Source organism: Hyperolius riggenbachi, chromosome 4, assembly GCF_040937935.1.
Source record: "Hyperolius riggenbachi isolate aHypRig1 chromosome 4, aHypRig1.pri, whole genome shotgun sequence".
Classification (NCBI taxonomy): Eukaryota; Metazoa; Chordata; class Amphibia; order Anura; family Hyperoliidae; genus Hyperolius; species Hyperolius riggenbachi.
In genome coordinates, this window is record NC_090649.1 from 199541578 (window position 1) to 199555616 (window position 14039).

Below are 14039 nucleotides of genomic sequence, written 5' to 3' on the forward strand. Positions count from 1 at the left end.
TGTTGTAAAAGGGTGCTTTGATCGAAGCACTGTTCCCTATGAGGTTTCCTGGTGGGTCTCCTAAAGTAGATTAGTGCCTAGCGCTATGCAGTATGGATGAGCCCTTCTTCGGAAGCAATACGGAAAGCAAGTACTTTGGAAAGCTACCCGAAGAGTACCAAAGACACAGCCAGTCGAATAACTTCAACTGGAGCTGAGCTGGAACGATCGGAGGGACCAAGGACCAGGAAGGCTCTATGGCAGGGATGGCTAACCTTGGCACTCCAGCTTTGACAAAACTACAAATCCCATCATGCCTCTGCCTCCCCGAGTTATGCTTAGAGCTGTCAGAGTATTGCAATGCCTCATGGGACTTGTACTTCCACCACAGCTGGAGTGCCAAGGTTAGCCATCACTGCTCTATAGTATCCAGAACCATATCTCTACATAGGTATGTATCTAATCTGAAGTGGGTTGACTTACTTCAGATTTGTTTCAATTTCAGTAAAAGTTAATCATTTTTAAAGTTCACAGATTATTACAGGGCAACTGAATGTGTAATTATAAAGAATAAAAATGTATATATTGGGGAAACCAGTGACATCCAAAACTTTTGCTACTCTTCCAATAAGTTCCGGAAAAGGCATGGCCAGACTCAGGTAACCCTAACCATGTCTGTGGATCATCACACCCTGTCATTACCACACAGGCGACAGTGGCATGAATGGGAGAAGCAAGCCGTGCCTGCCTGGCATGAGGAGCCTCAGGGCAGAGTTTTCCTCCTTGGTGTGAAGACGTCATACAATGCTGCTCTTCCGGACTTAGCTCAGCATTCCTGTGAACAGCCCGGCCACACACACACACGGGGCCCGCTCTCTCTCACACACAAGCTGCAGAGAGCACGGGGCTCCGCCGGAAACAAAGCCCTGCCTCACACTCACCTGAGCCCACTGGCTGCACTGACTACCTGCTGGTCACAGGCTCTGGACTGGGTGTCACTTCCAAGTTCACCGGTTAGCATGAAAACTTCCTACTAGTCACCATCTTGGATTTCCTGCCGTTATATCTCAGGAAGCATCCCTGGCATGCCTCTAGATGTGCACACTCCTTACTCATCCCAGTGTGGTTCAGGCTTTGCTGATTGCTGATGGAGTTTAGTGCTAAAAAGTATATTACTATGGGAGCTAAAAGAAATAAGCTTTATAAAAAGTGTTATATTTCGAATGGCTAACTACAGTTTTAATATTGATAGCCTTTAGAGATTTCATTTGACTCCTGCTTTAGGAATACTCACAGAAAAAACAGTGTGAGATACATAGAACCTGATTAAAGACACTGGACAGATGTACAGTAGCAGCTGGTCAGGCTTGGGTCACACTTGTCAAAAATCGCAGTCGTTTTCCACATTGTGCAAAATCCTGGGGAAATGTACATAATGCTTCCCAATGCATCACCGCAGTGCACTGGGAGCGATGTGCTGTGAGTAGGGACAAGAGAGCAATATTTTCAAGTTTGGTTTTACACCAAATCGGCCCCAATCTAGCTTAGGGCAGTTTCGCAACGTGAGCGATTCCGATGCGATTGTTGGCGATCGGCCAAATTGCTTGTGCAGTGGCTCCATGTGGGCACATTCACATTGCAGCGATTACAAAAGCACCACGCCATGTAAAGTTTGTCAAAAAATAAGTTTGGGGGGGGGGGGGGGGGCAGCAAATGACATGATTATTAGGGCCCTTCCACACCAAGTCCATTGCATTACAACAGAGAATATAATCGCAACGCGATGCAATAATATCCCTATGGGGTTCCACATTGAGTGTTGTATGGCGGGTTCTGATACAGTAACGCCAGGTAATGCATGCGTTTACAGTGGCAGTGAGGCATACTTTCATTGTAATATATGTCTCACTGTATAGTCATGTGACTTTTCGGCTATGTTGCGTTGTGAAAGGGTCCCTAGTCATGTCATTTGCTGCTATTTACAGCTTACTGTTCACACTACTGAAGCAATGCAAATGCAATCTGGCCATTTTAGGTTTGGCATACCTGATTAGCTAGATACCGCTAACCAATGAGGGCTCTTGCACACTACATGCAATTCCGATTTGCGATTTTGAATCTACTGCATGCTGCGTTTTTTTCTGTGTTTTTCTTGTTTTGATAGCATCCAGGGAAAATCGGAATCACAAATCGGATGTGCAGGGGGCCTGAAGGTTGATATGAATCTAGCAAACTTGCCAGTGACGATTTCACTCACCCCTAGTAATACAGTTTCTCCTACACCCCCGGGGACAGTAATTAGACAAAAATATTACTGTGTCCAATTGCACGTCATCCAACGTCTAATGGGTACAGAGGGGGCCTTGTACTATCATCAGGCTTATGGCCAAAATTATGATAAGCAATCTTTTCATCCATCAAAAGTATGCTGAACCTTTTTTAGGCTTACTGTTGATCTTCATTCCCACTAAAAACTGCAAGTGGCCTTGCATTAATGCTGTAGCACAGCGCTGTCCAACTGGTGGCCCACGGCCCGCCAGGCCTCCTGTTGCGGCCCGCTGGTCTCCCCGAGATGCAGGCATGGCTTGCGCTATGGGCGCCATGCCTGCTCCCTCTTGTGTGGCCTCTCCTGTGTCCCCACTGCCTCACAGCTCAGACCTCACAGATCCCGGCGACTGAGGCAAGCAGAGTGCGCATGGTACCCGCACGAAGTACGTCACATGCGGAAGTGATATCATTAGTCACTTCCGCATGTGACGTTCTGCCGCGTGGATGCCATGCGCGCGCTCTGCTTGCTTCAGTCGCCGCGATCTGTGAGGTTTGAGCTGTGAAGTGAAGCAGCGGGGACATAGCAACGGATCAGAGGTAACGGACACCTCGCTATCTAACTGGGGGGGGGGGTACCTGTCACTATCTAACTGGGGGGACACCTGTCACTATCTAACTGGGGGGGCACCTGTCACTATCTAACTTGGGGGGCACCTGTCACTATCTAACTGGGGGGACACCTGTCACTATCTAACTGGGGGGGCACCTGTCACTATCTAACTGGGGGGGGCACCTGTCACTATCTAACTGAGGGGGGCACCTGTCACTATCTAACTGGGGGGGTCACCTGTCACTATCTAACTGTGGGGGGGGGGCACCTGTCACTATCTAACTGGCGGGGGCACCTGTCACTAACTGGGGGCACCTGTCACTATCTAACGGGGGGACACCTGTCACTATCTAACTGGGTGGGCACCTGTCACTATCTAACTGGGGGGGTCACCTGTCACTAACTGGAGGGGCACCTGTCACTATCTAACTGGGGGGGCACCTGTCACTATCTAACTGGGGGGGCACCTGTCTCTATCTAACTGGGGGGGGGGCACCTGTCACTATCTAACTGAGGGGGGCACCTGTCACTATCTAACTGGGGAGGCACCTGTCACTATCTAACTGGGGGGACACCTGTCACTATCTAACTGGGGGGGCACCTGTCACTACCTCATCCGCCCACACCACAGCATCACCGCCAGCCCGGCCACAGCAGCACCGCACGGTCTTTCAGCCCACACATCATCACCAATCTGGCCAAAAACACTATTGCCAGGCCAGCCAGGCACAGCAGCCAGTAGAGGAGAATTCAGAAGCCAGGTGAGAGGTGTCTACCATATTAAAGGGGTATTCTGCCTATTTATGTGAAATGCTGTCTATTTATGTGCCTCATGACTGCTGAATTTGTCGTGTTGGGGGCCGCATGATTGCTGAATTTGTCTTGTTGGGGGCCTCATGATTCTTTGGGGGCATCACGATTGCTGAATTTGTCTTGTTGGGGGCCTCACGATTGCTGAATGTGTCTTGTTGGGAGCCTCATGATTTGTTGGGGGCCTCATGATTGCTAAATTTGTCTTGTTGGGGGCCTCATGATTGCTGAATGTGTCTTGTTGGGAGCCTCATGATTGCTGCATTTGTCTTGTTGGGGGCCTCATGATTGCTGCATTTGTCTTGTTGGGGGCCTCATGATTTGTTGGGGGCCTCATGATTGCTGAATTTGTCTTGTTGGGGGTCACATGATTGCGAACTGCGAGACTATGGAAAAGCTGAATCATCATCATGAGACAATAGCATTAAACCTACTTTTTTTAGCTTTTTAAAACGGAAAATAAAACTGGGAGGTTCTAAAAAAAAATACATTTTCAGGAGAAGGATGGATGAAATTGTTTATCTTCAGAGTTTTTTTTCAACTTGGATTTTCCATAATTTTCATGTATGAGTTAAAACGTTTGTATGTAGTTTAAATTGCTGTTGCCACTTTGCGATAGATAAGTGACTTTTGGGTTGCAGTTTGGGCACTCGGCCTCCAAAAGGTTCGCCACCACTGTCCTAATCTAATGTCCCACATTGCTAAGTTCATGTAAATTTGTCTCCACCCGTGGCCACACCCACATTCAGGTCCATGGCCACACCCATTTTTTGGCGCGTGCCGCTCTACCCACAACGGGACCCCCATGGTTTTTGGCGCGCTGTGTGCCCCACGCAACTTCACCAAAATCTTAAATTGCATTTTGTGGAAAGTGCTGCCAATCTAATTGTCTTTTAATTGCATTTTTCTCCTGGGGGGGGGCCTGCGGCTCTAGCAAGAACCTTCGGCCCTCCACCATGGGGTCTGAAAAAAAAATGGCCCTCCATGCCCGTGAAGTTGGACAGCACTGCTGTAGCACATGGCAATGCATGGCCACTGTGTTACTTCTAGCAAAGACCTCATGCAAATTATTGAATGGAGCAATGCACAGGATCAGACAGAAATGCATACAGCAGTTTATTTGCACTACGAGGCATATAGTGAAAATGTCAGACACTGCTGTGTATGCAGTGTGTAATGTTTTTGCCATATTATGAACATACCGCAATTGTATGGGCAGTGAATTAACATGTGGTATTTTTGCACATCGTAACACGCCTGATGCACTAACTGGCAGTAAAGTTGCTGTGCGCAGGCAGCACACAACAATTTTACCAATATTAACACCAGGGGAACACCACGCCTTAAACTCATTGGTACTGTGTTACTACGCATGTTGCTATGGTAATACGCCACATAACACTAGTTACCATAGTGCACGGTACCGCTACAATGCGGGCATAACAAAACGCACACTCTAAATGTTATATTCATAGCATAAAGAATTACTATGTAAAGTAATGACTTTGATGAACAGAGGTGCCAGCAGAATAAAAACAATAATTAAAAGTTTTAAAAGATGCTGGGGAGGCAGTGGTGGACTTACCTCCGAAAGCAGACTAGACTACTTGTCTGACATAAATAAACACTTTATTAGTACCCCAATAGATGTAACGCGTTTCGCAGGACCAAGCCCGCTTCATCAGGCAATAAAACAGGGGACAAAACAGTAGCTCTCAGGTAGCACATATAGCGCCTAGACAGAGGCGCTATACGTGCTACCTGAGAGCTACTGTTTTGTCCCCTGTTTTATTGCCTGATGAAGCGGGCTTGGTCCTGCGAAACGCAGCAAATTATCTGTGTTGTTGCTAAAAAATACACAGATCCAGTGCCTGCCTATCAGTGGGAAAGCAATAGCGGTGACTAAGGGTACTTTCACACTATTGTATACAATGAACAGAGGCGCTAAAAGTATAAGATTAGATTAAATGAGCTTAAAAAACAACTTAAATGGCAAAATTGAAGGAGGAAGTGGTGGTCTTACCTCCCTCAAGCAGACACGACAACGACTGCGATTCAGACAGTCAAACACATTTATTAGGAACTCCAAAAAGAAATGCAACGCGTTTCGCAGATTCAACCCCGCTTCATCAGGCAATATAGGGAGGAGTATCAAACAATCTGCACAAGGATTCAAATTAAGCGCCTCTTAGGCACTTAATTTGAATCCTTGTGCAGATTGTTTGATACTCCTCCCTATATTGCCTGATGAAGCGGGGTTGAATCTGCGAAACGCGTTGCATTTCTTTTTGGAGTTCCTAATAAATGTGTTTGACTGTCTGAATCGCAGTCGTTGTCGTGTCTGCTTGAGGGAGGTAAGACCACCACTTCCTCCTTCAATTTTGCCATTTAAGTTGGTTTTTAAGCTCATTTAGGCTTCTTGCACACCAAGACGTTGTGTTAGGTGCCACGTTAAGGTCGCATAACGTGCACCTAACACAACGTATGGTGCTGCAAAAGCCGACGGTAGAGTGAGCCGCGTTCGGCGGCTCGATTCCTATAATGTCTCCCAGAGTGGCGCTGATTGGCCAGCGGGACCACGTTATGCGGAGCGAGACACTCCGCATCACGTGGTCCCGCCGGCCAATCAGCTGCCGCCAGTGCAGTGAATATTAAGTAGCCATGTGCGCGGCTACTGTAGCTGGCTCTCCCCGCCTCCTCTCCGCCCCCCACTGCGCATGTGCAAACAGTCTAACGCGGCTATAGCCGCTCCAACGCCGTAGCATGCTGCACTTTGCACCGAACGTGCAGCATTACATGTAACGCAACTGTTACATTGCTGTGCGTTGGGGGAGCGTTACAGGCGCACTAACGTGCGCCTGTAACGTCTTGGTGTGTAAGCAGCCTAAATCTAATCTTATACTTTTGGCGCCTCTGTTCATTGTATACAATTTTGAGTCCACCCTTGGTGGAGGGTTGCTACCCTTTCTTCCTGTCTACAGAGAGCGACTTCTTAATCCTGAGTGGGGTCAGGACAATCTCCCCACCTGCCTTTAGTGGTTGCCTGCTGGTGACCCTGACTTACTTACGTTGCAGTGCGACAATTTCCAGTGAAATAACACACAACATGCTGTGCATTACTAGAGGACATGTGCAGTGCAAGCATAAAGTCAGTGGACTGTATGCTGCACTGTTTGGCTTACATTGCAGTGGTAGCATGTAATGTGACTTTACATGACCGTTACATTGCAATCCTATTAAGAATGCGCAATGCAATGTAGATATGGCAAAAGTACCCTTTGGGCCGGTTTCCATGTGTGTCGGCCTGCATCTCCGAGGCCTGTTCCAATGTGAGTACACATCTGAATCACTCTACTACCGCTATTCTGCGCCCTTTTAAACAGGCTCCTTTTTTACATGTAGGCACAGTTTCTGTTGACTGCTGTGTTTGTGGAGCCTCCTGCTTTTCTTCTATCCTCTCCAGTGTCAGACTGGGAGGTGGAAAAACTGAGGAAATCCACCTGCTGGCCAAGCAGCAGAAACCCTGTGTTATCACTCCCAATACAAACCTGCAGCAAGTCTTCACTGTGAGCAACAACACCTGATTACTGCTGCTTGGCCAGCAAGTGGATTTCCTCAGCTTTTCCAGCTCCCAGCCCGACACTAATCTTCTCCTCCATCCTTGTACAGGACAGTGCTCAGCTTACATAAACTACTAGCTGCAGGTATATTGTTAGCTGAAACGATTATGAACAATTGTTTCTGCCAACACACTTACCGTATATACTCGCATACAAGCCGAATTTTTGACCCCCAAAATGGGGGTCAAAAGTTGGGGGGTCGGCTTGTATGCGAGTCTTCCCTGGTGGTCTAGTGGTGGGTGGGTGGGTGGGTGGGTGGTCCGCGCCCCGCTCCCCCCTCCCCGCTCCCCCCGCGGCTGCCGCTGCTAATACCTGTTTAGGCAGCGGCCGCTTCCTAATCCGCGTTCCTCTTCTTAAGTGTCTTCTCAGAGTATCACAGCAGCGCGCCCGGCGCTGCTGCTGTGACGATGCAGGGGGCAGGAAAGAGCGGTTCCCTTGGCAACGGCGATACAGATCGCCGCTATAGGGAGCCGCGCTCTTTCCTGCACTCTACATCGTCACAGCAGCAGCGCCGGGCGCGCTGCTGTGATACTCTGAGAAGAAACTTAAGAAGAGGAACGCGGATTAGGAAGCGGCCGCTTCCTAAACAGGTAATAGCAGCAGCGGGGGGCGGGGGGGCGGAGCACTACCTACCTATGCTGGGCACTAAACTGGACACTATACTGGCTAAACTGGGCACTATACTGGCTAAACTGGGCACTATACTAGCTAAACTGGGCACTATACTGGCTAAACTGGGCACTATACTGGCTAAACTGGGCACTATACTGGCTAAACTGGGCACTATACTGGCTAAACTGGGCACTTTACTAGCTAAACTGGGCACTATACTGGCTAAACTGGGCACTTTACTAGCTAAACTGGGCACTATACTAGCTAAACTGGGCACTATACTAGCTAAACTGGGCACTATACTGGCTAAACTGGGCACTATACTGGCTAAACTGGGCACTATACTAGCTAAACTGGGCACTATACTGGCTAAACTTGGCACTATACTAACTAAACTGGGCACTTTACTAGCCATACTGGGGCACTATACTAGCTAAACTGGGCACTATACTAGCTAAACTGAGGCACTACCTACCCATACTGGGCGCTATACTGGCTATACTGGGCACTATACTGGCAATACTGGGCACTTTACTAGCTATACTGGACACTACCTACCTATACTGGGCACTATACTAGCTATACTGGGACACACTGGGGGGCTGCACCAATCCAGCATTTCCTACCCCCGGCTTATATGGGGGTCAATCATTTTTCCCTGTTTTTTCAGGGAAAAGTTGGGGGGTCGGCTTATATGCGGGTCGGCTTATATGCGAGTATATACGGTAGTTTTATAAATGGGGCTTTATTGTGCCCCTTATTTCACCCAGACACAGTCTCTAAGGGCTAGTTCACACTATGGGCTTGATTCAGTAAACTGCGCTAGTTTTTTGCACGCAATTTAGCGAATTTGTGTCCACGATTGCGTGCGAAAATTCACATTTGCGCATGAAAATGTGTGCAAAACGTGAAATTGCGCATGAAAATGCTAGCGATGCCGTGATATGAGTTATCACGGTTTAATGAATCGGGCCCTATGAACGCAAAACGCGATCGCAATAGCATGGTTTTGCTGCAATTTGCTTTGTGACTCCCATTTAGAACAAGAATCACATCACAATCGGCCCCAAAGTTCTTCATACAGCGCATTTGGGATTTATGCAAATCGCAAACGCTGCATTGAGAATGATCGGATACATTCGCAACAGCGCTTTTCTTATCACCGGCGATAGGCAAAGCGCTGAAAAGCACCAAGTGTGAACCAGCAACTGAAAACAAAAGTCTGTGTCTGCTATCATTAATGCCTGGTACACACCATGCAATTTCTCGTAGGATAGACGGGTCCAAACAATTATTTCTGACAGTTCCGATCGTTTTTCTGATTGATTTTCCGGTCACTTCTATACAAAATGGACCTGAAAATCTATTGGAAATCAGATCGGACCTGTCAGAAATAATTGATTTGACCCATCTATCTGATGGGAAATTGCATGGTGTGTACCAGGAATAATGTTCCTGCCCTCTCTCATGAATTTCTGCAACTTGTTTTGCCCTAGATAGCAGTCAACTGGGAAACCGCTATCTAGAGCAAAACAAGTTGCAGAAACTCATGAGCATGTGTTTATTTATGTATAACAAATAAAGAGATAAATGTCCATTCAAGATGGTATTGCAGTCTAGTAGTCTAATAAAGAAAAAATAAATGTGTTGTGTTACTTGTTAATTTTAGCAATATGTCTTCTGTAACTACTTTCACTGCCTTTTTAAGACCATTAACAATTATTGATTACAAGAAGCTGCTGGATTCTATCCATACAATTGGGAGCATTATGTATTGCTGTAAATGGAAGATGTTGCAGGTGATCATTTATTACTGTCTGTCCATAATGCCTAGAAATTACTAAATTATATAAAGAACCAACATGCTATTCTAAAGAATATAAAAAAAAAAATGATCCAGCTGGGATAAGTTAGCCAAAGGAAAATTCACATATAGAGGGATACTTATGATGCCATTTAACACAAAAGTAGAATCAGGGAAGAGACCAGATTTCTCACAGGTCACATGATCAGGCCACGCCTAGCTTCCACGCTTATAACACTGGCTAGATGGAAAACTTTTTTTTTACAGCTTTTGGCTGTAGTCAAAGATTTCATCCTCAAAAAAGAGGGAGGGGGAATGTTAATGTCCTTCCACTATCAAAAGATCTGCAGCTGACTTCAGCAACAGCACTTCAATGGAGAGAGAGAACTGCTTCGCTTGGCAAACATTTCAAGGAATGCTGTACTAAATGTAAGGGTTCTTTCACACTATCCATGCTGTGATAGGATTGCAATTGCAATGAGATGAGAAGTCACATTGTGTGGTAGAGATGTAATGTGATGCATACAGTGAAGCATACAGTACACTGAGTATACTTTACTGCCACTGTAAAAGTCTGATAAATGCACAGGTGCACTTTACTCTGACAGAACCCACTGCAACCACACCCAATGTGAACGTATGATAAAAATATAATTGCAATGCGATTAATCTGTAAAGTTGCAAGAGATCTGGAGGCTTACAGTTTAATGCTACATTCACAGTGGGGCAGTGTGGTGCATTGTGATGGATGCGCAGTAATGTGGAATGACGCACTGTAATGTAAAACCTATGCGAAGTTCAGTGTGTAGCATCCCAGCACACTGCATGCAGTGCGTTACCGCATATCTTACATGTGTACAGTGACAGTGAACCATACTTTTTACGGACTGTATGCTTCACTGTGTGCTATGCAATGGTTGTATAATGTGTGGTGCGACTTTTCCATTCTATTGCGTTGTGTTCCTGTTTTTACAGGGAACACAACGCAACTGCCACTTTGAATGTAGCCTTACCGCCTATTAAAACCCAATATGAAAAAAATCTTTATATTCACCCTGTATTTACTGCCCCTGATGAGTCACACGTGTGACGAAATGCATAAAGTGGAGCCATTGAACAACAAGGAAGCACACTACGACGGAGAACGGGACAGCAGCGGTGCGGAATCCCTAGAGGCCTACCCGGGAGGCACGGGGGAGAGTCCGTTAATACTCTGAATGCTGACCATGGGGAGGAGTATAGCAGCCGAGGCCTAGCACCCGTTATGTTAATGGCCCTTGGGTCTTAGTTCAGCTATAAAGTATTAAAATGATTTGCCTCACCCAAAAATTAAGCACACTAGCAGACATTAGGTAACTGTCATAGGAACTAACAAACAATTAAGGCTTCTTTCACACTGCACCCCTTGCATTCCATCGCAACAGACAATATAATCCTGATGCGATGCAAATATATATATATATATATATATATATATATATATATATATATATATATATATATATATATATATATATATATATTATGTATGTATGTATGTATGTATGTGTGTGTATATATATATATATATATATATATATATATATATAATTTTTTTTTTATTGTATTTATAAAGCGCCAACATATTACGCAGCGCTGGACATAGGTTACAGACAATATTTAGGGGTGACAAACAGCAATATGACAATACAGGAATACAAGAAAACCAGATCACACAGCACAGTATGAGTACCAGGTAATGCGTAGTCAGTCACTGGAGGGGAGCATGGAGATTAGGCAAGTTAGGTTCAATAAAATGCATAGCATATATATATATAATTTTTTTTTTATTGTATTTATAAAGCGCCAACATATTACGCAGCGCTGGACATAGGTTACAGACAATATTTAGGGGTGACAAACAGCAATATGACAATACAGGAATACAAGAAAACCAGATCACACAGCACAGTATGAGTACCAGGTAATGCGTAGTCAGTCACTGGAGGGGAGCATGGAGATTAGGCAAGTTAGGTTCAATAAAATGCATAGCATGGGTGCACAGTAATGGAGGTGCATGATCAGGTAGGACACAAAAGGAGGAGGACCCTGCCCAAAGGCTTACAATCTAGAGGGAGAGGTAGGGGACCAGAGTTCAGCTGTGGGTTTAGAGCAATTGTGAGGGTTGGTAGGCCAGAGTGAAAAGGTGAGTTTTGAGGGCCTTCTTGAAGGTGTTGAAGGAGGGGGCTGCCCTAATGGGTGGAGGTAGGGAGTTCCATAGTGTTGGAGCGGCTCTTGAGAAGCCTTGGAGGCGTGCATGGGACTGGGTGATGCGGGGGACGGTCAGGCGAAGCTCATTGGAGGAGCTGAGTAAGATCAGAAATGTAGGTTGAACAGGTTTTGTGGACGGATTTGTAGGTCAGACACAATATCTTGAATCTGAATCTGGACTGGATAGGAAGCCAGTGGAGGGATTCACGGAGGGGAGCCGCCCTGGTGGAGCGATGGGAGCAGTGGATAATTCTGGCTGCCGCATTCATGATGGACTGCAGTGGGGCTATTCGGGTTATAGGGAGACCAGACAGAAGGGCATTGCAGTAGTCGAGGCGGGAAATTATGAGGGCATGGATGAGGAGTTTGGTGGTGGCAGAGGTCAGGAAAGGGCGAATCTTACAGATGTTAGGAAGGTGGAAGTTGCAGGACTTTGTGAGGTTTTGGATGTGGGGAGTGAAGGAGAGTGCGGAGTCCAGGGTGACACCCAGACAGCGGGCTTGAGAGGTAGGGCGAATGGTAGTGTGGTTAACAGTGACCTGCACATCTTGGCGGTCCAGGGATGACCTGGGTGGGAAGATCATAAATTCCGTTTTGTCTAGATTTAGTTTCAGGAACCTAGCGGACATCCAGGAGGAGATGGCAGATAGGCAGGAGGAGACCTTGTCCATGGTAGTGGTGGATATGTCAGGGGTGTTGAGGTAGATTTGGGTGTCATCTGCATACAGATTATAGTTAAAACCCATGGAGGAGATAACCTTGCCAATGGAGGATGTGTATAGGGAGAACAGTAGGGGGCCAAGGACCGAGCCTTGGGGGACTCCCACTGAGAGGTGGTTGGGGGTGGACGAGGACTCATTGAAGGAGCGGTTGGAGAGGTAGGATGAAAGCCAGGTAAGGGCGAGATCGTGAATGTCCATGGACTGGAGGGACTGGAGGAGTAGGGGATGATCTACTGTATCAAAAGCTGCTGAAAGGTCAAGGAGGAGGAGAATGGAGTATTTACCTTCAGCTTTAGCTAAGGCAAGGTCATTGACCACTTTGGTGAGAGCCGTTTCGGTTGAGTGGGCAGGCCGAGATCAAGATTGCAGTGGGTCTAGTAGTGAGTTGGCATTGAGGTACTGGATCAGGCGTTTGTGAACCAGACGCTCAAGGAGTTTTGAGGCGAAGGGGAGGAGGGAGATCGGGCGGTAGTTGGAGGGTAGCGAGGGGTCGAGGGAGGGTTTCTTGAGCAAGGGCAGTACTGTGGCCTGCTTGAAGTCTGAGGGGAAGGTGCCTGTGGATAGGGAGAGGTTAAACAGGGTAGTGAGGACTGGGGCCAGATCCGTGAAGTGAGGCTGAAGTATATCAGAAGGGATAGGGTCAAGGGGGGAGGTAGTGGTATGGGAAGACCGCAGTAGGTGGTTGACTTCCTCAGTGGTAGTAGGAGTGAAGGGAGAATAGGGTGGAGGAGGAGTTGGTTGTGAGCAGGTGGGAGGTGAAGATTGGATATTTCCTGACGGATGGAGACAATTTTGTTGGTGAAGTGGGTGGCTAAATCTGTGGCAGAAAGGGAGGAAACAGAAGGTGGGGGGGGGGGGGGTTTAAGCAGGGAGTTGAAGGTGCCAAAAAGACGCCGGGGATTTGAAGTTTGTGTTCCTGCTTCGCATGAGGAAGGGCAGTGTGGAACTGCAGCAGGTTAGTCTTGTACTGTAAGAAATCCTGGTTTAGTCGAGTTTTCCTCCATTTTCGTTCAGTGGCACGTGTTTCCCTCTGGAGGTTACGAGTATGGGTAGCGCGCCAGGGCTGGGGGTTAGGGGGTCGGTTGCGGCAGAATACTGGTGGAGCAGCTTTCTCTAGGGCTGATGAGAGAGTTTGGTGATACTGAGCTGGACAGGTTAGGGTGGGGAGAGTGGAGGAGAGGCCATGGAGGGAGTCAGCAAAGATGCCAGGGTTGAGCTTGCGTAGGTCTCGCTGCCATCGACCAGGTGGGTGGGTGGGCGGGTAGTTTGGAGGTGCCTTCCGTGAGGAGGTTGAAGTTGATAGGGTAATGGTCTGAGGGTGGAAATGGTGCGATATCGAGGTCTGCAATGGTGGTGGATTTAGT

At 47.1% G+C, this 14039-nt stretch overlaps 1 protein-coding gene across 5 annotated transcripts in view; it reads right to left on the bottom strand.

Annotated features, from left to right (window-relative positions):
- Positions 1–1052, bottom strand: part of LPP (LIM domain containing preferred translocation partner in lipoma) — a 419710-nt gene extending 418658 nt beyond the window's left edge. For all 5 annotated transcript variants that reach the window (XM_068281218.1, XM_068281216.1, XM_068281219.1 and 2 more), the window contains exon 1: positions 921–1052. The gene's annotated coding sequence lies outside the window, so the exon portion shown is untranslated. The remainder of the gene's footprint in view (positions 1–920) is intronic.
- Between the last annotated feature and the right edge of the window lie 12987 nt (positions 1053–14039).